Genomic DNA, 24,610 nt, shown 5'->3' on the forward strand with positions numbered 1-24,610 from the left:
AAGAAACACACCATTGTTTAGCTCACTGTTCACGAAAGCCACAATATGCCCTTTCTGGTACAATGTAGCTAAACCTAGAAGCAATAATGTGAATCTTGCTTAGCCTCACATGCATCTTGAGTCTCTTTCTCAAGGGCCCCTCCCTGCCAGCTCTCACGACATAGCACATAGGGCATTTCTTACCTCCTTTATTGGGGGAAAAAAAATCTTCTCAGGCTGCTCTGCTATTGTTAACTTCATTCGAGCTTTGTTGAAATGGAAGGCAATTAGGCTTTCAAGATGTTTCATTCTGTTAAAACAAAAAGAAAATACTTTTCCAGCCTGATTTCCCAATTTCTGTTCAGACGTTTAGGCAAGGAAAGTCCAGTTATGAATTTACAATGCCAATAGCTCAAACTCAAGAAAATGCAAGACCTATAGAATTGCAAATGCTTGTTCTGATTAGTAGTTTGCAGTTGGTGGTTCATGGTGTTTCGTGGTGGTTCACAGTGGGGGTTTGAAAGAGCACAAAATGTGCAATAGCTCCAAAATTCCACTAAATCCAACAAGTGGAATACAGTCGTGAAAAGTGGCAAGTTCAATCTGCCAGTGATTTTTTTTCTATAGATTTCTGTTTCACATTTTTCTCACTAGTCATAGTCATCTAACTTATTTTTATTAATTGTGATATCATCTATCAAAATCTAGGTCATGTGCACTCCTTCCTTGCCTGACTTAAACATTAGTACAAACCTTTGCAATGGATATCTTGGCCAGTGGTGCAGTGAGGGTACATGGTGCCCTCATGCAAGCAAGGGAAATGCATCCATGTCCTCTGGTTAAGTAGCAAAAAGCCTAATTGGGATGTAGTGGTCCGCTCAAATTCAACAACCTCAGTGCCACTGCACCTGCTGCACTGTTGATAGATACCATTGTGATGTTCCTGGGGCCACACCCTTCAAAGGATAGAAAATACTTGAAATTAACTGAAAAGTTAAGGAGGAGAATTTCCTAGCGCGAGTAGCAACTTCAACAAGGTATCCCTGTGCAAGGATATTTCGGGGCGGGCAGCATTTTCTGTCGCTATTTGAGTATTCTCCGTGACACACTTGAGTGATGTCCACTGGCACAGTTCACTCCAAAATCATCTCTCCACTTGGACTCATGCGTGACTCTCCCATTCACCCAGTAACAGTGCGCCCACCAAAGCAAAGCTACTAACAATTGTGGCCAAGGAGGCAGAGTTCTGACTCTGTGCCCTCGAGGAGAGTGGCATATTAACAAAAAACTCTGTTTGCTGAGTTTATGGGATCTCGGCTGACTTGTGTTACAAATGTCTGATCTTTCGCTGCTGATGATACAAGAAATGTGTTTTTCATAGTCTATGTCACACTTGACAGGACTATAAATTAGCAGCGCCAGCAACAAAGCAAGTACAAGGGTGTCATGAAAATGTAGTAATACATATCGCATGGATGGTCGGTGTTATTGAATGGACTGTAAATGTTTACTTTAGAGTGACCTAGTGCCAGGCCTGTAGAATAGCTTCATGTACTTTAATCTCGTTAATTACTCTGGAAAGTTTGACGAGCAAGAAATCATTTTGCTTACTTTTCAGTCATCCTGTTGAACAGAACAGTAGACCTCGTGGCGCAACGGTAGCGCGTCTGACTCCAGATCAGAAGGTTGCGTGTTCAAATCACGTCGGGGTCAAAAAGTTGTTCTTTTAAACTCCAAAATTGACTCCCATGAATTTACCCTAATTTCTCAATTAAAAAAATAATTGCATTTAAAAACTCTTGGTTTATATAAACATAAATGTGGACCAAGCTCTCATAGATTACCTGGAAACCTGCTTCTAATGTGTACTTAGAAGCTTCGCATCATTTATAATGTACCCTTTGGGAAAAATGCAAGTGTTTTAGCTGCATTGAGCAACAAAAATAATGCTATGCCACAATTCTGTATTACATTAACAGGAAGTAGCAGCCTTACCTCACCCCACATTGCTAGTTATTATCTAAACAATGCGTTGGATACTTCAATTGATAGACAGTAGATGGCGCTGTCGTATAAGTCTATAGCCGCATATGATGAATCATTCTTTCCACTTGTGGAGTGGAAAATAAAATATTACGTTTTCCTTCAGCGGAAGATAATACAGAACTAATCATGAACTGTTAAATGAAAATATGGTGCTGGAAGTCAAAATGACTAGCAGAGGACGACTTCGAACCTTGGACCACAGAGTTACAGGCCTACTACTTTTCCACTGGGATCTCTACTGTTTCACACGGAAAAGAGTCCTTAATCCTTTTTATTTAGTGAAATTCTACAGCCCTGTCATTATTGATAAAATATGTGATTCAGCAGAAATATTTCTGCGGTAATGCACACATTATGCGATGCATTTATGTGAGACCAGAGAACCTATTTTTACCAAGAAGGGTTCAAACCAAACATTATGGATCTCTGTACATAAACACAGTGCGTGGTACTTCATGAGATGTATATATGTATTTTGCATTTTGGCCTTTTCCTTTCTGCAGATTTCTTAGAATGTCCCTCAGATTTATTTTCGCATATAATACTGGTGCGTTGAGTTAGTTCACGTGACTGACCACAAACACTCAAGCGACTAAACAATGACTGACCACAAACACGTATACAACGCTCTTCACCCTTAAGACTGGAGGAGTGAGACCATCTGGAGAGGACCCTTTGGGTGCAATAACATTTTCATTTGAGGCTCTGTTTCTCCCTGTCTTTTTACATTGCATGCCTCGCTCTGCATTACTCTCCTTCCTGACACATTCTGCTCAGCCCCCTCCAGGATCTTCGCATATACAGAGCAGATGGTTTTAACTTGTCACCTCTGAACATTTAAGACAAAAAATCAAGCGTTGGGATCAAGACCCAGAGGTACTCAGATACCCAGGGGGGTGGAAGTGAACAATTGTATATTGTATATTCAAAGGCACTTTTAACATGCTTATGATCTAAACCTACTTAAGCATTTAAGTGAACCAACATATCTGTTATCATATGTTGTTATGTTACCTTCTGTTGCTTTGTGTTGTGTGTGCTGTGTATGTGTGGTGTGGTGTTACAATATTATAACACACATCTGTCACCTAACAGATCTAGAATATCAAGGTACGTTCAGCTCATGGGGCATCGTCCTGCAAAAATTAGAACCGCCCGGACATACTAATCTTTTAATACCGCAACAAAAGAAGGGCAGATCAATTTTAAAAGGGGCCGTGGAAGTAGAAACCTCCCCAAGTAATCGGGAACATTTGACAATATTAGAACATTGGAATGCTGGGGGCTCCATTGAAAACAATGGAGTGCTGCAGGCTTTTACTGGCCGGTAAAAGCCCGCAGCGCCAACATTCCAATGTTTGCTTTGTTCACAGCAACAGCTGTGAACAAAGCCTCATGGAGCCAGAGGGGATATTAATCCCCTCTGGCTCCGTGAACATTTTTTTTTTTTTTAATGGAACATTCTGCCCTGTGTGGCAGAATGTTCTAATAGCCTTAGAACCCGCCGTAGCGGGCTCTACCGGCTATTAAAGTCCCTCTCCGTTGTTAAATGCCCGAGCCGAGCGGGCCTTTAATAGCCGGTAGAGCCCGCTACGGCGGGTTCTAAGGCTATAGTAAAGCATCATAGCATGCTTCATAACGGCACGCACCAACAGTTCTTCATCGGTATGCCCTCGACAGTCAAACAGGCTGGAAGGCAAATTTTAAACGACAACAATCATAACTGGTCCTGATGAAAACTAAGAAAAAATCTGTAAGGAAATGCCTCCTTGGCATGGTTACCCCCTGACTTTTTGCCTTTGCTGATGCCAAGTTATGATTTGAAAGTGTGCTGAGGCCTGCTAACCAGGCCCCAGCACCACTGTTCTTTCCCTAACCTGTACCTTTGTTTCCACAATTGGCACACCCTGGCATCCAGGTAAGTCCCTTGTAACTGGTACCCCTGGTACCAAGGGCCCTGATGCCAGGGAAGGTCTCTAAGGGCTGCAGCATGTCTTATGCCACCCTGGAGGCCCCTCACTCAGCACAGACACACTGCTTGCCAGCTTGTGTGTGCTGGTGGGGAGAAAATGACTCGGGGTGCCATGCCAACCTCACACTATCTATGGCATAGGTAAGTCACCCCTCTGGCAAGCCTTACAGCCCTAAGGCAGGGTGCACTATACCATAGGTGAGGGCATAGGTGCATGAGCACTATGCCCCTACAGTGTCTAAGCAAAACCTTGGACATTGTAAGTGCAGGGTAGCCATAAGAGTATATGGTCTGGGAGTCTGTCATACACGAACACCCCAGCACCATAATGGCTACACTGGAAACTGGGAAGTTTGGTATCAAATTTCTCAGCATAATAAATGCACACTGATGCCAGTGTACATTTTATTGTGAAATACACCCCAGAGGGCATCTTAGAGATGCCCCCTGAAAACATACCCGACTTCCAATGTGGGCTGACTAGTTTTACCAGCCTGCCACACACCAGACATGTTGCTGGCCACACGGGGAGAGTGCCTTTGTCACTCTGTGGCTAGTAACAAAGCCTGTACTGGGTGGAGGTGCTTCTCACCTCCCCCTGCAGGAACTGTAACACCTGGCGGTGAGCCTCAAAGGCTCACCCCCTTTGTTACAGCACCCCAGGGCACTCCAGCTAGTGGAGTTGCCAGCCCCCTCCGGCCACGGCCCCACTTTTGGCAGCAAGGCCGGAGGAGATAATGAGAAAAACAAGGAGGAGTCACTGGCCAGTCAGGGCAGCCCCTAAGGTGTCCTGAGCTGAGGTGACTCTGACTTTTAGAAATCCTCCATCTTGCAGATGGAGGATTCCCCCAATAGGATTAGGGATGTGCCCCCCTCCCCTCAGGGAGGAGGCACAAAGAGGGTGTAGCCACCCTCAGGGCTAGTAGCCATTGGCTACTAACCCCCCAGACCTAAACACACCCCTAAATTGAGTATTTAGGGGCTCCCAGAACCTAGCAAGATAGATTCCTGCAACCTGAAGACGAAGAAGGACTGCTGGCCTGAAAGCCCTGCAGAGAAGACGGAGACACCAACTGCTTTGGCCCCAGCCCTACCGGCCTGTCTCCCCACTTCAAGAAAAAACTGCAACAGCGACGCGTTCCACAGGGTCCAGCGACCTCTGGACCCTCAGAGGACTACCCTGCATCTAAAAGGACCAAGAACTCCCTAGGACAGCGGCTCTGCTCCAAAGAAGAAACATCTTTGCAATAAAGACAACACTTTTCTCGCCGGAAGCATGAGACTTTGCAGTCTGCACCCGAGACCCCCGGCTCGACCTGCGGAGAAACAACACTACAGGGAGGACTCCCCGGCGACTACGACCCTGTGAGTAGCCAGAGTTGACCCCCCTCAGCCCCCCCAGCGACGCCTGCAGAGGGAATCCAGAGGCTCCCCCTGACCGCAACTGCCTGCTTCTAAGAACCCGACGCCTGGTAAAGACACTGCACCCGCAGCCCCCAGGACCTGAAGGATCCGACCTCCAGTGCAGAAGCGTTCCCCAGGTGGCCCTCTCCCTTGCCCAGGTGGCGGCTACCCCGAGGAGCCCCCCCCTTGCCTGCCTGCATCGCTGAAGAGACCCCTTGGTCTCCCATTGAACTCCATTACAAACCGACGCCTGTTTGCACTCTGCACCCGGCCGCCCCCGTGCCGCTGAGGGTGCACTTTCTGTGCTGACTTGTGTGTCCCCCAGTGCCCTACAAAACCCCCCTGGACTGCCCTCCGAAGTCGCGGGTACTTACCTGCTGGCAGACTGGAACCGGGGCTTCCCCTTCTCCATTGAAGCCTATGCGTTTTGGGCACCACTTTGACCTCTGCACCTGACCGGCCCTGAGCTGCTGGTGTAGTAACTTTGGGGTTGCTCTGAACCCCCAACGGTGGGCTACCTTGGACCCAACTTTGAACCCTGCAGGTGGTTTACTAACCTGCAAAACTAACAAATACTTACCTCCCCCAGGAACTGTTGAAAATTGCAGTGTCTAGTTTAAAAAAAGCTTATTGCCATTTTTGTGAAAACTGTACATGCTATTTTTCTGATTCAAAGTTCTTAAGTTACCTAAGTGAAATACCTTTCATTTAAAGTATTACTTGTAAATCTTGAACCTGTGGTTCTTAAAATAAACTAAGAAAATATATTTTTCTATACAAAAACCTGTTGGCCTGGAATTGTCTTTGAGTGTGTGTTCCTCTTATATTGCCTGTGTGTGCACAACAAATGCTTAACACTACCCTCTGATAAGCCTACTTCTCGACCACACTACCACAAAATAGAGCATTAGAATTATCTCTTTTGCCACTATCTTACCTCTAAGGGGAACCCTTGGACTCTGTGCATGCTATTTCTTACTTTGAAATAGTACATACAGAGCCAACTTCCTACAATATCCCCATATGCTCCTGGAACACTTGTGCTCTAAAAAACCTGGTTACCAATAAGCTGGCACTGAGTTTCCTAAAGCAGTTTGAAATCTTCATGTTGCAGGAAACATGGTGCATGGAGCCAATACACATTTCTGGACATTCAGGGATAGACGTCTCTGCAAAACAACCTCAAAGTCACGGACACCCCAAGGGGGGCCTTACAACATACTGCTCCACGAAAATCAACTGGGTGATCAAACAGATCGACCTGGGCATTGACTGGCTGCTACCAACTATGTTGGAACACTGGGCTCCATTAGGCAACAACAGAACCCTACTACTGATCAATGTATATAATCATCCTAATAAAATGCAAAACAGAGAAAATATGGAAACGTTGATCAGCATTGTAAAAATGCTGAAGAAGCAAAATAAGGACGCAATCCTCATTCTGTCTGGCGATTTCAACCTTGATTTGAGAAAGTGCAGCACAAAACCTCTAAATGGAACATACACTAACTCAAAGCTTGAAACCCTGTGTTTGCGTTGCCTGATTCCTCTTCCTGAGGATGCTTCATCCGCACAAGTAACCTTCTTAAGTGGCACAAAAAAATCTAACATCGACTTTACATTTATCAATGAAACTGCACTGCCATTGGTTTTAGCATATAGGATCCAAGAACGCACTGAGAGCGATCACTTCCCACAACTCATTAAGATCCAGAATGAATGGAACCGGCTACCCTCTGCCAATATCATAATTTCAGCCCCAGTGACTTATGACACAAAAAAATTTAAATGGAAGGGGCCAGGCCTCGGTATAGTAATGGAAGAAGTGTACCGCAGTGCTGGCACAATTAATGAGCTTAAAGAAACACTAAGAATGCAGGAACAAGAAAATCATCCTCTAGGAGAACGAGTGACCGATAGGACGCACTTGTGTGATTCCTTAATGAATACATTTTCCATCAAAAAAAGTCTCCCAATTTAGGTCATAGAAACAAAAAACAAAGTTAAGAGCGGCAGAGCAGAAAAGCCATGGTTTAACAAAACACTGCATAATCAGAAAAATCAAGTCTCTAGAGAATTAAAAGAAGTCCTAAAGGACACACGCTGGGGAAGGAAATCTGACAACACAAGGCTCTCTGAGCTAAGAGCCAAATACAAGAAAAATTGCTGGATGGCAAAACGGAGGTATCATGAGGATTTGTGGACCAAGCTGCTCATGTCCAGCAAACAGAAAAATAATGAAAAGTTCTGGGAACTGATAAATGTACTAAATCAGGGGAAAAAATCGACATATGAACACCGGAATTGATGCGGCCACATGGGAAGCCCACATACAATGTTCTCACGCCCAGTACACCATATGAAGGAGGAGGCCACTCAGTCAGCCAATGACCCAAGTAAGATAACTTTGGTTTCAGAGAGACAACGCAAACAGATTTACTTATAAACCAAAATGAACAAAAGTACACACTAAAGAGCATCGACATCGAAAAGGTGATAAGCTTTATAAAGAAATTAAAACTGGAAGGCTCAGCTGGCCGGAACGGAATGCCAAATGCCCTATTTAGAGGAGACCCTTCATTCTGGGCACAATATATGATGCTGCTTTTTGATGACCCCCAGGGCACCACGGGTCTACCAGACGCATGGAAAGGCAGTATCATCCATCCAATATATAAAGCAGGCAACCCCGCTAGCCCTTCAAACTACAGGCTAATAGCATTGATAGATGTGGAAATAAAACTCTACTCAGCATGTTTACTGCAACTACTAGCAGAATGGATTCATGACAGACATCTAATTCCACAATGCCAGACACGTTTCAGAACTGGTATGGGAGCCTCCACTAACCTGACAACCCTGGCTCTGTTGGGAAACAAAGCCAGGCTTAAGAAGAAAAGGCTATTCACATGTTTTATTGATCTAAAGGCAGGGTTTGATTTCGTACCAAGAACCCACCTATGGGACAAACTGAAAGGTTGGGGCTTACCCTGTAGCCTTCTCAATGCAATGATGGACTTGTACATAGGCACTTGGGCGCAAGTAAAAATCGAAGAAGGTGGCTACCTCACCAACAGAATATTGATGGCAAAAGGACTAAAACAAGAATGTATTAGCTCCTACGCTTTTCAACTTATATCTTGCCGACCTAGCTGAGGCTCTAGCATCAGTAAACAGCCATCCGCCAATATTGCCCAAGAAAGGAATAGCATGGCTACAGTATGCAGACGACAGTCATACTCAGCCAAACACAAGTCGGCCTACAGCATAGCATCAATGCATTTCATACATACATAACAATGCAAGGTCTGGAATTGAATTTGAGTAAAACTAAGGTTGTCCGCCTAGTAGACATAAAGTACAAATCTTCTTCATGGTTCATAAAGGGAACCCGGGTGGAGGCTGCCCCCACATACAAATATTTGGGATTCACCATGGACCGCCTCTTGACCTTCAAGCCACAGCTTGCTGTTGCTCAAGCTAAAGCCCTTTCATTGACCTATGGCTTCAAAATACTAAAACAAAAACTGAGCTGCCCGTCATATTCACACCTCCCTTCAGTCATGGCAGCACGACTAATGCCGACTGTCACTTATGGCGCCGAAATCATGCTGGGGAAGGAGGCGTTTTTTTTCAATCAAGTCCAGACAAAGGCCTACAAAATGGATTTTCGGATACCACGACCAGCATCTCCAGCCCAGGTCTGCCTAGAATTGGGTCTGAAAAACTACGAATTTCAGAGTAAATGCGCTTTCACCAAATTATGCTGGAGGATGCGTACAGCAGAGATTGGTACCTTAAATAACCTATGTTGGATGGAAATCGAGGAGCAACAGGGTCACAACGATCAAGGCACCTGTGGTCAGCATTTAAACAACTGTATTAAAGTGCTAGGTCTGCCAGAAGCCTGGGAGCAGAACCTGGGCAAAAAGGAGTTTTACCGGAAGGCAAATGCTGTCACTAAGATAAAATCTTTAAATTCTGACAAACAAAAATTGGGAAGAAGAACACAGCACACCAGGATTGTAACAACATCTTACAAAACCTTACGGGTACAGGAATATTTAGCAGCATCCTTCAACCAGTTGCTGGAACACTAGTTCATGCTCTTTCGATTTGGGTTGATGGAAACGAAAGATATGGTCCCTTCATGGAGACAACAAGATCCGACACATTCCTGTCGACTGTGTGGATACAGACAGGAGTCATTAGAACACATTTTCTGTGTGTGCCCGGCGTTGCTAGGTTACAGGATATTGTATCTGAAAAATATTTTTAGGATATTGAACATGCAGGCCAGCCGTCATCAGTTGGCTCAGCGGACTCTCAATTCTCTTTTCTTGTCGGGGGCCAAATTTATGGTACAGGCCCAGAAAGAACTAGAGAATAAAGTCTAAGCCGAGTGCGCACGGGTTATCATTTTATGTTAGTAAAGCACCTAACAGGTTAGCTGCAGCCAGAAAACATTCTCAGGTATAACTTAGTGTTCGTCATTTTTAGTATTCCCTGAGCCCTACTCATCTACAATCACAGTTTTGCACGGGAGTAAGAAAGTCCTAAATTTAAGACCAAGAGTAAGGTTGGAATCAGTAGAGAACATTTTAGTCATGCACAAATTTATCATTATGATAAGTTTTAGTTTAAACAAGCATTTTATGTTTTTATGAGTCTCTATTTAATACAGTGAGTATGCTAAGTATTTCTACAAATATGTATGTTTGAATTGCGATGGTTTTAACTAACTGTGCCAATAAATTTAAACTTGAAACTATAACACACATCTGTCACCTTCTTGGCCTCTCATTCTTCTTGACAAAGAGCAGAGTGTTGCTGCAAGTTTTTTGGAAGCGACAAACACATTCAGTGTGCGCCCGGCTGAGGCTGTCGATCGTTTCACTGGTTCTTCTGATTGTGAGGTTGTGTGCTGGTGTTTAGGGATTGGACTGGTGTATTTCAGGTATTGAAATTGTGAACACTTTAGAATATGCGCCACCGGGTGAGTGAGTCCACCTCTGGATGCAGGGTTACCACATGGTGCTCTGTTAGTCAGTGGGACTGGGGGGAGGTGTGTGGTGCAGTGTAGGTGCAGGTCCTCAGTCTGAGACTCTTTTCACAGGTGTGATGCCTTTGTGGACACCCACAATCCGGGCGATGTGCTTAAGACGAGTCTTGCTGTACTATGTGGGGCTTGTTTGTCTCAGGAAGTGTAAGCCACTGTGAGGAAGAGTAGATCACTGATTCATGGGAGGCAGGAGGGGGTTGTAGAAGGTCTAAACACAGTTGTGTGCCTCTGCAGCTGTGCATGTGTTTTCACTAGGTTTTAAGTGGCAGTGACCATCGGAGGGTGTTGTCAGTTACTACAGATATCAGTGCACCCACAGGGGTGGGCTGGTCAGGGCTTGCTTCAGGTGAGGTCATGTTGAGATTTGTGCTTCAAGTGACATTGTGTTAGTGGGTTGGGCTTGCTTCAGGTGAGGTTGTGTTAGTGAGTAGGACCTGCTTCAGGTGAGGTTGCGTCAATGAGTTGGGGTTGCTTCGCGTGAGGCTGTGCTAGTGAGTTGGGCTTGCTTCGTGTGAGGTTGTGTTACTGAGTTGAGCTTCGGGTGAGGTTGTGTTAGTGAGTTGGGGTTGCTGCGCGTGAGGTTGTGTTAGTGAGTTGGGCTTGATTTGGGTGATGTTGTGTCAATGAGCTGGAGTTGGTTTGCGTGAGGTTGTGTTAGTGAGTTGGGGTTGCTTTGCATGAGGTTGTGTTAGTGAGTTGGGGTTGCTTTGCGTGAGGTTGTGTTAGGGAGTTGGGGTTGCTTCGCATGAGGTTGTGTCAGTGAGTTGGGCTTCCTTCGGGTGAGGTTGTGTCAGTGAGTTGGGCTTCCTTCGGGTGAGGTTGTGTCAGTGAGTTGAGCTTCGGGTGAGGTTGTGTCAGTGAGTTGGGCTTCGGTGAGGTTGTTTTAGTGAGTTGGGGTTGCTTCGCTTGAGGTTGTGTCAGTGAGTTGGGCTTCCTTCAGGTGAGGTTGTGTCAGTAAGTTGAGCTTCGGGTGAGGTTGTGTTAGTGAGTTGGAGTTGCTTCGTGTGAAGTTGTGTCAGTGAGTTGGGCTTCAGGGTGAGGTTGTGTCAGTGAGTTGGGGTTGCTTCAGGTGAGGTTTTGTCAGTGGGTTGACCTTGCTTCAGGTGAGGTTGTGTGAGTGAGCTAGACTTCGGTTGGATACTATGGTGAATCATGTTGTGGGGGTCTTACAGGGTTCGGCAATTGTCGTTTGACTACCTTGCTTTGTTGCATTGATGCGGCGTTTCGTTTTTGTTGCTGTGATTGGTCCCCTTATTGATTTCTTTTTAAGAATACCATTTACACGTTTCCAGACACAAAGAGAAACCCTTTGCATCCCTCCCGTTCCCCACTTTAATGTGTTTTTTCAGAAACTGACCCGTTCGTGATGGTGAAACCGGAAGGACTGAAGCTCAGCAGCGCCTTTCCCTGTAGTCCATCTCTCCTTCCTGCCCCAGGCTGCAGTAGTACCACTCGTGTGCTCTTGGGCATGTAAGGCCCGTGTGGTCTTTTGTAAACTAACGTCAGGAGCAGTGCCCCACCAGTGGGAATACGGCACCCAGACCCGTATCAGAATGTGTGAGGTTTTCCACCCCTAGAACATGCCACACTCTGTGGTACCAACCCTCCAGGGTGGCACCAGCATAGCTGCCAAGTTTCCCAGGTCCATTCTTTATGTGTTGCTCCAATCCGAGTTTTTTTTTTTTTTTACTTTGAACTCTGGACTTGTAGTCCTGTTTTATAATGGAATAAGTAAAACTAAAACTCCCAGAATTCAAAGTAAAAACTTGGACTGGAGCAGCACATCACGCATTGACCCGGGGAAACCTGGAATGGATGCCCCGGTCAGCAGCCAGCTAGTAGGGTCTGACCGGCCAGTAATAAGAGCGCATTTATCACCCTCCGCAAGTTTCCCCGCGTGTTTATTCAGCATTCAGACAAGATATGGGGGGGTCTCTGGGATGATGTTCCATCACCCCAGGAACCCCTGGCCAGACGGGGTGTATTAAAGGATGCCCCATAGAATGAGGTGGTTCTCCCCCGCCTGTAGCCCCCCAGCACAGGTCCCATCTTGTTCTTTCCAGCGCGTGAAGTCGATGTGCGGACCCCCGTGACCTCAGATGGATTCTTGCTACATTCTACCTCCGAGAGGCCGTGGGATCCCTTTAATGCAGCGGTGAGTCTGGTGGACTATTCGGCTTCTGTAAACTGAAGGTTCAACCCTCTCCCGGCAGCTCTGAAAGCTTCTCTTCTGTGCCGGGCTCCTTTCTAGTGACATTGTAGAGATTCTTGAAATAAGGGTGAGGTTGGGTGGCGGGTGGGGGTGGGGAAATGGGGAGGGGGCACCATCGCTTTCCTTAAAACAGATTGTCTGGAGCTGGATAACCCTTGATTGACACCACGGATCTCCCCCTGCAGGTTGGTTTACCGCCCCTCGACAGGTCGAATTCACTGTTCTAGGCCACAGGGCGTGCAGCAGGTAGAGTGGCACCGAGGATGATGCTTCTGGTTTCTGTATGAGTAGAATTGATGGCTTCAGTTGTTGGTGCTCACTGGGTGTTAAAACTGGAGAGTCTGGGGCTCTTAGAGGGGTGAGTAGAGTGAAAAGTCTGTGCAGGAATGCTCGCCGTGGCTGCACAATAAATCCTCTGTGCCGATATGAGCCGGCTTGTGTTATTTCTCATAGTGAATACTGCACAAAATGTGTAAGTAAGCGTTGGTGGTATAGTGGTGAGCATAGCTGTCTTCCAAGCAGTTGACCCGGGTTCTATTCCAGTCGCAGCACTTTTTCTTGTGTAGTTATCACATTTTATTATTACTGGGTGTGTTTCATTTTGTTAGAAAATCATTTAGTCTGTCTCACGACTGACATCGTGCAGCGTCCCTCTGTTTAATTACCGCTCCAGTGAGCGCACTGCAGCCCCGGTGGAAAGGGCGCGTGGACAGGACAAGGACTCACAAGGATACAGAACGAAGGGAACCACGAGGAATGAATATCACGGAGAGGCCGGAGCGACTCGGACGCATTTCCACCCACAGGTTTATGTTCTGGATCTCCTCCTGCAGGGCTGCACCGGCAGCTGACACACCGGGTGAACGTATGTGCAGCCACTTCTGAACAGAATCGTGAATTACTCCAGTACTTCGAGCTCTGGCTCCATAGCAAGAACTAGTACGTGTTTGCAGCTGCACATCCTGTACATGATGACGTGGGAACTGTAAGTCAGTGCCTCAGTTCTGTTTTGCTGTTCGGTAGGACAGTGAATCCCTCAGCCCTTTCAGCGCTAGTAGCATCTCCAGACCCTCAACCCACTGGGGATTTTCCGGGGTCTGCTGCGGCCAATCCTGCACTTTCTACCTAATAAGAAATCATCCACAAAACGGGAGATTAACCCTTTCTGAAAGAGGCCCTGGTTTATGGCCCTGAATGTTAGACCAAGGTCAGTTCTTTGCAGTAGTCTGGTCAGTTAGCTCAGCTGGTAAAAACTACAACTGTGTGAAACAGCAAAACATTGTTTCACAGAAATGTATTCTAATTCTGTGCGGTTTTGTGGAATTTATTTTGCTTTAACGACTGTGAGATTAGCGAGGGGGGGTTTGCTGTCTCTCATTTGTAAAAAAAAAAATGTGAGAAATTAACTTCCCACTGATGAAATTCATGAAGTTCTGTGAGTATTGCATGATGTGAAATTCGCAGATCTTGTTGGTGTAATAGAAAAAAAACTTCGCTCAGGCTTGGCGAGAAAATGCTGTTAACAAAAATATAAATGTAATTGTTCCACTTGCTTTGAAAGCTTATGTCAGGTGACCCTCAATGACTAAAGACTTTAGGGGTGACAGTGCAAACCTTGTGGCTGGTATCACCGGTGCCATTGAAACATAACAGTGCTGCAAGGTTACTGATAGCAAAAAAACCCTGTCCTTTCAGTCTTCATTGTCAGAGGGCAGCAAAGCTAAACGGATTAATCTTGTTATTTAAGGTGATATTGCTTTAGAAACTCAGAGAATCTGACACATGAATAACACAAAAGACCGGTTGTCAAATCAGAGCTCTGGCCGCTTTCTTTAGTAGAGGTGGTTGGATTATTAAATATGAAACTTCTATAGTTCACTACATTTCTACCGAATGCGAGAACAATCTGACTGTCTCAGGAAGTTGCACCTCAGTAGTATAAGGGGATACCTTCCATCAAACTTTTTGACAGGTGCCCGCCCTGTGATCACGTAGGCAATGACGTGGGTACCCCGCCTCGTGATGACTTAAGTAATGACGTAGGTGCAGGTGAGTCACGTGGGTTGTGACATGGTGTGATGCTGTGTTAGTCACGTGCCCTGATGCTGTCCCTTGTGTGTAGGTCTATGGGCTGTGTGAAATGGCAGCTGTGCAGGTGTGCAGCATGCTTCATGGCCTAAGAGGACAAGTGTGGACATGTCAGACATTCAGGACCGAGTGGCTGCCTGGGGGGCCACCTCGCAGGGTGGAGCTTTGGGGTTGTAAGGACAAACCTCCACACCGCCAACTAATCCAAAAAGAGGGCCTGGGCAAATGCTGCAAAGGTCATGACATATGGTTAGTGTTACGTGTAACCCCTCAATGTATCAGAGCTGTCAAGGTGAGCATGTGACCGCTATGTTGTAGAGGCGTACGCCCTTTTTGAACCATTGAATACATATAAGAAGCCGGCCAGAGCAGCACGCCAAACCGAGAACCATTTCTGAAATAGGTTGTCAAGGCATTATGAAGAGATACAGTCCGCTCACCAGAAAAGCCACCTCCTCAGGTGCCCAGAACACTATCAATAGATATTATCGGTCCCTAACACCTCCGGTGTGGATGAGAATGCACAGCTGGCTGCCCCTACAGAGGGGGGTTCCAACGTTACCGATTTTCAAAAGGAAGTTTGCGAGCGGCTTGAAAAGCTCAGCCTCTAGGATATGCCGCAACTGATATCCCCTATTAAGGTTGATGGCGACGGCCGCGAAGCCTCGAAAGACTAATTAAATGATTCAATCAACTTCATCGACAGTGAAGATGATGAAGACTGTATTGCACCACCAAATTCACCAGTCTATGAAGATATGGGCTTTCAGGAGGACCCTGATCCAGAGGCAGTCGTCGCACAGCCGGCAGGTGTAAACTCTGAAGCCGCTTATACACCAATGGACCTACGCGACTCGCAAGATTTCAGAGCAGCCGCTGAGTGTAGCAAAAATGCTGAGCAGTAAGCTTATCAGAGGGTCGTGTTAAGCATTTGTTGTACACACACAGGCAATTAATGAGGAACACACACTCAAAGACTTACTCCAGGCCAATAGGTTTTTATATTGAAAAATATATTTTTTTAGTTTATTTTAAGAACCACAGGTTCAAGATTTACATTAAGCACTTTAAATACAAGGTACTTCACTTAGATACTTTAGGAACTTTGAATGAAAACAATATCATGTACAGCCTTTGTAAAAATGGCAATAAGCTATTTTCAAAGTGGACACTGCAAAAATCAACAGTTCCTGGGGGAGGTAAGTAAAGGTTAGATTAGGAAGTAATTAAAACACTTACAAGTCTCAGTCCTGGGGCATAGGCAGCTCACCGATGGGGGTTCAAGGCAACCCCAAAGTTACCACACCAGCAGCTCAGGGCCGGTCAGGTGCAGAGGTCAAAGAGGTGCCCAAAACACATAGGCGCCTATGGAGAACAGGGGTGCTCCGGTTCCAGTCTGCCAGCAGGTAAGTACCTGCGTCCTAAGGGGGCAGACCACAGGGGTTTTGTAGAGCACTGGTGGGGACACAATTAGGCACACAAAGCACACCCTCAGCGGCACAGGGGCGGCCGGTGCAGTTTGCAAGGCAGACGTCGGGTTTCAGGTAGGAAACAATGGAGGGACCCAGGGTCACTCTAGCGGTGCATGCAGGCACAGGGGGGGCTCCTTGGGGCAGCCACCACCTGGGCTAGGCAGAGGGTCATCTGGGGGTCACTCCTGTGTCGAAGTTCGGTTCCTTCAGGTCCTGGGGCTGCGGGTGCAGTGTTGGTTCCAGGCGTCGGGTCCCTTGTTACAAGCAGTCGCGGTCAGGGGGAGCCTCTAGATTGTCTCTGCAGACGTCGCTGTGGGGGCTCAGGGGGGTCGTCTCTGGTTACTCACAGGCTTCCAGTCACCGGGGAATCCTCCCTGTGGTGTTTGTTCTCTGGATCTCGAGCCGGGGGTGTCGGATGCAGAGGGTGAAGTCTCACGCTTCCGGCGGGAAACGCGCAGTCTTTGAAAGTTGCTTCTTTGTTGCAAAGAAGTAGCTGGTTTTGAACAGGGCCGCTGTTCACAGGGGTTACTTGGTCCTTTACCCCAGGCCAGTCCTCTGAGGCTTCAGAGGTCGCTTGTCCCTGTCGGATGCGTCGCTGGAGCAGGTTATTGAAGTTGGAGACAGGCTGGTAGGACTGGGGCCAAAGCAGTTGTCGTCTTCCTCCTTCTCTGCAGGCTTGTAGGTCTGCATTCCTTCTTGTTTCTTCAGGTTGCAGGAATCTGATTTCCTGGGATCTGGGGAGCCCCTAAATACTGAATTTAGGGGTGTGTTTAGGTCTGGGAGGGCAGTAGCCAATGGCTACTGTCCTTGAGGGTAGCTACACCCTCTTTGTGCCTCCTCCCTGTGGGGAGGGGGGCACATCCCTAATCCTATTGGGGGAATCCTCCAAACTCAAGATGGAGGATTTCTCAAGGCAGGGGTCACCTCAGCTCAGGACCCCTTAGGGGCTGTCCTGACTGGTGGGTGACTCCTCCTTGTTTTTCTCATCATCTCGTCCAGCCTTGCCGCCAAAAGTGGGGGCAGTGGCAGGAGGGGCGGGCATCTCCACTAGTTGGGATGCCCTGGGGCGCTGTAACAAAAGGGGTGAGCCTTTGAGGCTCACCACCAGGTGTTACAGTTCCTGCAGGGGGAGGTGAGAAGCACCTCCACCCAGTACAGGCTTTCTTCCTGGCCACAGAGTGACAAAGGCACTCTCCCCATGTGGCAAGCAACATGTCTGGAGTGTGGCAGGCTGGCAGAAACTGGTCAGCCTACACTAGAAGTCGGGTAGGTATTCAGGGGGCATCTCTAAGATGCCCTCTGGGTGTATGTTACAATACATTGCACACTGGCATTAGTGTGCATTTATTGTGCTGAGAAGCTTGATACCAAACTTCCCAGTTTTCAGTGTAGCCATTATTGAACTGTGGAGTTAGTTTTTGACAAACTCCCAGACCATATACTCTTATGGCTACCCTGCACTTACAATGTCTAAGGTTTTGCTTAGACACTGTAGGGGCATAGTGCTCATGCACATATGCCCTCACCTGTGGTATAGTGCACCCTGCCTTAGGGCTGTAAGGCTTGCCAGAGGGGTGACTTACCTATGCCATAGGTAGTGTGAGGTTGGCATGGCACCCTGAGGGGAGTGCCATGTCGACTTAGTCATTTTCTCCCCACCAGCACACACAAGCTGGCAAGCAGTGTGTCTGTGCTGAGTGAGGGGTCCCCACGGTGGCATAACACATGCTGCAGCCCTTAGAGACCTTCCCTGGCATCAGGGCCCTTGGTACCAGGGGTACCAGTTACAAGGGACTTACCTAGGTGCCAGGGTTGTGCCAATTGTGGAAACAAAGGTACAGTTTAGGGAAAGAACACTGGTGCTGGGGCCTGGTTAGCAGGGTCCCAGCACACTTTCAAATCATAACTAGCATCAACAAAGGCAAAACGTTAGGGGTAACCATGCCAAGGAGGCATTTCCTTACACCCATTTTGGCCTAGAAGTAGGCTTACTTCAAAGGAAAAGTCTCACTTGTTTGTGAAATCCTGCCTTTCCCAGGCAAGGCCTCAGACACACACCAGGGGGTTGGAGTCTGCATTGTGTGAGAGCAGGCACAGCCCTTTCAGGTGCAAGTGACCACTACTCCCTTCCCTCCTAGCACAGATGGCTCATCAGAATATGCAGGCTACACCCCAGTCCCCTTTGTGTCACTGTCTTCAGAGAGGTACAAACAGCCCAACTGTCAATCTAACCCAGACAGGGAATGAATCCACAAACAGGCAGAGTCACAAAAATGATTCAAGCAAGAAAATGCCCACTTTTTAAAAGTGGCATTTTCAAACACACAGTCTTAAAACCAACTTTACTAAAATATGTATTTTGAAATTGTGAGTTCAGAGGTCCCAAACTCCACATGTCTATCTGCTCCCAAAGGGAAGTTACACTTTAATCATGTTTAAAGGCAGCCCCCAGGTTAACCTGTGAAAGAGAGAGGCCTTATAACAATGAAAACCGAATTTGGCAGTATTTCGCTGTCAGGACATATAAAACACATTAGTATATGTAATCCTTAATCATACACTGCATCCTGCCCATGGGACTTACTAGTAAATCAAATATGCCACTCATGGATAAACCAATTAACAGTACAATTTACACAGAGAGCATATGCACTATAGCACTGGTTAGCAGTGGTAAAGTGCTCAGAGTTCAAAAGCCAACAAAAACAGGTCAGGAAAATTAGGAGGAAGGAGGCAAAATGTTTGGGGGTGACCCTTCAGAAAGGGCCTGGTCCAACACATGGCCTTCGTACACTGCGCCTCGGGTGAATGCGCCAAATCTGAGCTAGATTTGTTTTCTCTAAAACCCACACAGACCAGCATTGAGAACAGTTTTTTTTTTCATGGAAGTATTGCCTCTTGTCGCTCTGATGCCTCTGGCGCGGATATAGTTTTTTTGTGTCGGGGTCCACGCATATGTATTTGCATCTCAACAACACTCTGCTACACCTCATCTGCAAAATGAAGAAAGCGAACAGCACCAACATCGAGGCCAATGCTACATCGGGGTGGCGCCGATCGCCTACCCCGTCGCAACCATGTTTAATCAGGTGGACATTAACCTGGGCGATCGACTAGTCACGCAAAGTGATAACATGTACGCCTACAGAGCCTACATAGAGAGTCTTCTAAATTACAGTCGCGAAGCCCTGGACACACAGCTTTCAACAGGGCTCTTCTACAAAGATACTCGTGCACATTTTGAGGACACGGCGTTGAACAGGGGCAACAATGGTTTAAAAAAAAAAACAGCTTTGCTGCCGGCAGTAGACAGTTTGGCCTCCCATGGCGCATAAATTCAGACATATTCTTCCAAGATAAATTTCTCATCATCGGTATCGATCTTAAGATCAAACTCGAGGATGTGTTCTGTCTCATCAGGGGCGATGCAGCACAGTATAAACTGGTTATATTGTCCGCGTGCCTGTTTGTAAAGAGAGTGAAAGTGTCACTGAGCGTCAGACTGGCCCACGCCGAAGCTTTACAACTATCGAACACCAAGTACGCCATTGAAAGAGTGGCTCTGAAGATATTCAGCATCCCCGTCGGTACTATATTAATGCAGCACCAAAATCTATTTCTGGGGCAACTCCCGAAACTCATCATCATAGAGTTTGTGGACGATACAGCTTTTAGGGGTCTCCATACGTCTATCCCTTTCAACTTCAAGCACTACGACATCAACTATGCCACTTTGGTCCACGAGAGAGCTGTTATTCCCGCAAAACCGTTCACCCCGAGTTTTGGAACATCCAATTTTGTTAGTGACTATCTCGGTCTTGTCTCAATAACGGAGAAACACCTGCGTGACTCAGGAGTTGTTGTTTCAAGAGAGGGGTATGGGACCGGCTACAAGCTGTTTGCGTTCGACCTGACTCCTGACATGGAAGATGGGGACCACTACAACTTGATCAAAAATGGAAATCTAAAAGCTGAAATACCGTTTTACACTGGCGCTGGCTACCAGTGTGAACATGGTTGTATTCTTTGTATTTGACAGCGTGATCCAAGTCAATCACACCCGACAGATTATGTTTGACTATCATGAAAAGACTGTAAAATGGACACTGTGTAGATATGTGACTCCTTAAGCAGTCCTAAATATGCTAAGAAATACTTTTTAGGTGTATTTCCTAGTGAAGGATTACTGGGGGAGATGGCCCAGAAAGACCATGCACACTCGTCTTTAATACCAACCCGCATTACAAGAGTGGTACACATTGGGCGGCCCAGTTTCTGGATGTAGACAAGGTTATAGTGTTTGACAGTTTACCAGAGTTCCCAGAGCATAACATTTATACAAAACCGATATTCAAATATGTAAAAAAAAAAAAAAAAAAGCATCGCCCACAGTCGAGTATAACAAGATGCGTGTACAGGATTCTCTAGCCATCACTTGCAGGGAACATTGTATATATTTTATTAGGAAAATATCTGAGGGTATGGTGTTTAGAAATTTTTAAAATCTGTATTCTGCCGATCTAGTAAACAACAACGGTATTGTTATGAAATATGTGAATGAAAACTCAAGGACTATGTCGAGCGTTGTTAAAACAAAATACAAGTTTGTCAAAAGTGTAAGGCCTTGTAACGCCTCTATTTGTACTGATGACTGTCTAAACTAAAAACATTTTAAACGTGAATTCAGACTATGCATTTTTTATTCACCCACCACACATTTTAAAACCATTTTGAAAAAGATGACTGACGACTGTTGAAAAGTTAAGTGTTTATTACTAACAGTTTTCAGCACAAACATTTACAAGGGTAAAGAAATAAATGAAGCAAAAATCTTTCAAGACACGAACCTTTTAACAAAACTGTAAAAACGTTCAAATGTCATGATAACATTAGAGCGGTAGCCAAGTGTTCATTTTGAACAGTCTGTTTTTAGGCTCAAAAGGTAGAGCGTTTCTGTTCCTAGATGGTGTCAGCTGCGGGAAGAAAGGGATGTCGACACAATGGGACTCATAGTAAAAACTCCAGGGTTCGGATCTTTCAAACTTTCAAGCCTTCGCCGGTGGTCAGCATTACCGACGATCATGGCAGGAATGTTGAGTTACGCAAAGGTGCGTAAGAACTGCTCCCATCCTCTGGGCGCGTTTTGGGTTGACAATGTTTTGCTGTGCGTGAGAACTCTGACCAGATCATACATGTGTGATCCAGCAACCGGTTGTCCCTTGTAAACTAATTCACCCCGGTCATTCCAAGAGGTCAGATCTTTAGTAGCAGTCATTTTACCGAGCAGCATTTATGACCCCCCTCTATATCTCTGACATACCTTTTTTAAAAGGTCTTTGACAAAGGCGTCCGTGGGGGCATGGGGTCCTGGGTCTTGAGGCGCTACCGGGTCTGCTGGGGGCTGTTCCGTGTTGTGGGTATTCAGAGTCAGTTTGTTTTTTTCAGCATTCCATTGCTGGTAATACTGTAAAAAGTTTTGAAGGGCTCCTGAGTAAAGCCCTGCTTTGTCGTGTGGTTTTAAATTGGTTTGGTTAAAAACGGCTTTGATCGTAGCATCAAGATGCTGCGTCTCATTTCTGCGTATGTCCCAGATGTCATTGGTAGGAGGGCCCAACTGTTCCAGCTGTTGGCAAGGCTCAAGGTACATTTTTGGGGCGTGCACCATCAGGTCCTCGATAGGAGACCTGTAATTAGTGGTATAGCTATACCCAGCAGTACTCCTATAATTCCTCCAGACTGTTTGACCTGTTCATTTTTTAGAAATGAGCGATGCCCTTTTATTGCTGAGCTTCTTAATAATGTGGCGCTTCTTCTTCAGCATGAGGAACTGCCTCGTTGATATCAGGACATTACCTTTTCGGGTGTTTAGGGCTATTTCTGAAATGGCAGCCAGTAAATCGTCCAAAACCGCGCACCGGATAGCCTTTCTTTTCAGGGGGCTGGCTGTGACCAGCATTTTTAGGAGGTCTAAATTACACTGTAGCCGCGCAGACATGGTAGCAACATTATAAAGTTTAGAGTGTAAATGTTATAAAAGTCTTTTTAATGGGTATTTTTATAGGCTTTGGGGACTGTTTTAGGCGTGTAAGAGACTGAGAAGTCAGGTGGGAAAATACTGGAGCGTAGTCTTCTAGAGTATTGGGTTTTACATCTACCAATAAGTAGTCGTAGGGTTTTGCGGTAGACAGAGCTTAGCTAACTGGCGTCTGGCGGGGTTAACCTTAATGAACTCCGGTCTCAGCATAATACCCTTGTGAGCGTGGTAATCAGCGATGTACTTTTGCTTTGAGGGCTCATCGATGCACCAGTCGGGATACCCCGATGCCTCCTATTTGTCTCTGAGAAACAAGTTGATGTACTCAGAAAAGAGCCAGGTTGTGGTGTATGGAAAGTGCCATATTTCCAGTATTTTACCAAGACGGTACCTTTTCTCGAGGGCCGTTTGTACCTCAATGGTACACCATGTCCCATCCAACAGCCTTTGTTCATCACTATGTCTACACTCGCTAGACTGTGTACTTTCAGCGCATGTTCGACATAGGAGGAACATTAGCTTGCCGTTTACTCTGTATGGAATCACCAGGAAGTAAAGCTTCTGCGGATAGTGGATTTGACACTTAACAAAACCAAAGTACTCGTCTAGGGACTTAAAGTTCCTATATATGATCCTAGGATGCCCCACCGGGTACAACTTCACCTTGTTCACAAACTTATACAGACTGGTAAAGTCATAGTAGTGTATTTTCTCATCCTCACCAGCAACCCGGTAAAGCTGTATGGCGTTTGTATGACCGCCGAATAAAGCTTCGCGTGTCCCAAAGGTGCTGGGTAACTGCCGTTTTTTGAAGAAAGCGCTGAGTTCTGCATCTTTTGTTAGCTCGTCTAACCACTCATGTTCCTGGAGGGTTCTCCGAACAAAGCTGCTGTTTTCAATATACTGTGCCTTCGCCAGAGTATGACAATGCAGATGTTCAAACGTGGTGCCCTGCAGTCTATTAAACTTATGGGGTTTGTAACAACGCGGACACCTGGGGTAAAAGCAACCATTGAACTCAAAGGCGGTTGGTACCCCGTTAATTAACGCATACCTGTCTAGGTAGTAGCGGCCCAAGCAGTATTCTCCGCCGTGCAACACGTGTTGAATGAAGATGTTCTCTTTCTCCGAGACGTTCATGAGCCACTGAGTAGACGGGGTGGAGTAACATTTCTGTTTATCGTTATAGTGGTCAGGCGGTACTAGAGCTATGGTTTCAGGTTTTAAAAACTTGTGCTGATAAATAGACATACACATGGAAGCCAGAGTAATGTTCTTAAATGAGTATAGGTATTCCATGATTTCTTTCCTCTTACGGGATTTGGTTTTGATAATCCTGATCCGTTTTGTCACATCCAGCACAACGTCTCTGAAAAGGTTGCACGCTTTTCGCAAGATCATTACATCCACCTGACAGTAAGCTTTCAACTCTGTATAAAATGAAACCGATTTTCACGGTTTTCATTGTACTACTGTAGAAAGCTCTCTGTTTCCGACGGCATCATGTACTCGCCGCCGTAACTGTCGGGCGGAGGCATAGGACCACTGTAATTCTAATTAGCCCATGTGTTAAAAAGTGAGGGAAATAACCTTTACAGCCTTCAAAACCAAAGGCTTTTGGCAACTTGCTCAACTTCATGGGCAGAAAATTCAAGGTGTCTGTCTATAAACCTAATTTCAAAAGGCACAACCTTTAACAGCATCAGTTTGGAACCCTGGGTGATGAGCCCCACGTTCAGCTTTTCACGAACAAGATTCCGGAGAATAAAGAACCAGTTGTACACTTTCGAGTTGTGAGCCAGCATTGTATGCTCGTAGTATTTCGGCTGCTTGAATGTGTTGAGGAAATTGTTCATGCACGACCTTCAAACTCCCAGTTTTCATTGGCTGTTAGAGGATGGGTGTAAATGTAGTTAGGCTGGTGCACACCTGTCTCCTGCGTACACTCTATATCTAATATGATGTAGTCTTCTGTTTTTCCTGGGGTAAGCCTTTGAGCATGTAACACTCGTGTGCTGTTCCGGCTATAAAATACGCTTTACACCTGGTACATTGTATACCTTTACAATCATGGTTGGTGGCCTTGTAGCGCCCGCAAGCCTTACAGTCTGATTTACGGGCGCACTGTGGAAGGCTGATGTGTACGTTCAAGCAGTCTTGCAACTGACAAAACATCTTCCACGTCGAGCAGTTCACCTTCTGAGAACCCGTCCCTTTGACACATTTTACAGTACACTGGTGTCTGGTCAGGTTGTTGTATATGTGGTCGCAATGCTCACACACGTTCTTGGCTCCTAGAAAACCCTTTAGGTTCAAGATACCGTAAAAGTGTTTTTTG

The 24,610-nt window shown here is 46.1% G+C and overlaps 1 non-coding gene across 1 annotated transcript; it reads left to right on the forward strand.

Annotated features, from left to right (window-relative positions):
• The first annotated feature begins 1,620 nt into the window (after positions 1-1,620).
• On the forward strand, positions 1,621-1,692 carry TRNAW-CCA (transfer RNA tryptophan (anticodon CCA)). The gene has a single exon. It is a non-coding gene; the product is annotated as a tRNA-Trp (tRNA).
• Positions 1,693-24,610: the final 22,918 nt, after the last annotated feature.

This window comes from Pleurodeles waltl, chromosome 12 (assembly GCF_031143425.1).
Source record: "Pleurodeles waltl isolate 20211129_DDA chromosome 12, aPleWal1.hap1.20221129, whole genome shotgun sequence".
Lineage (NCBI taxonomy): Eukaryota > Metazoa > Chordata > Amphibia > Caudata > Salamandridae > Pleurodeles > Pleurodeles waltl.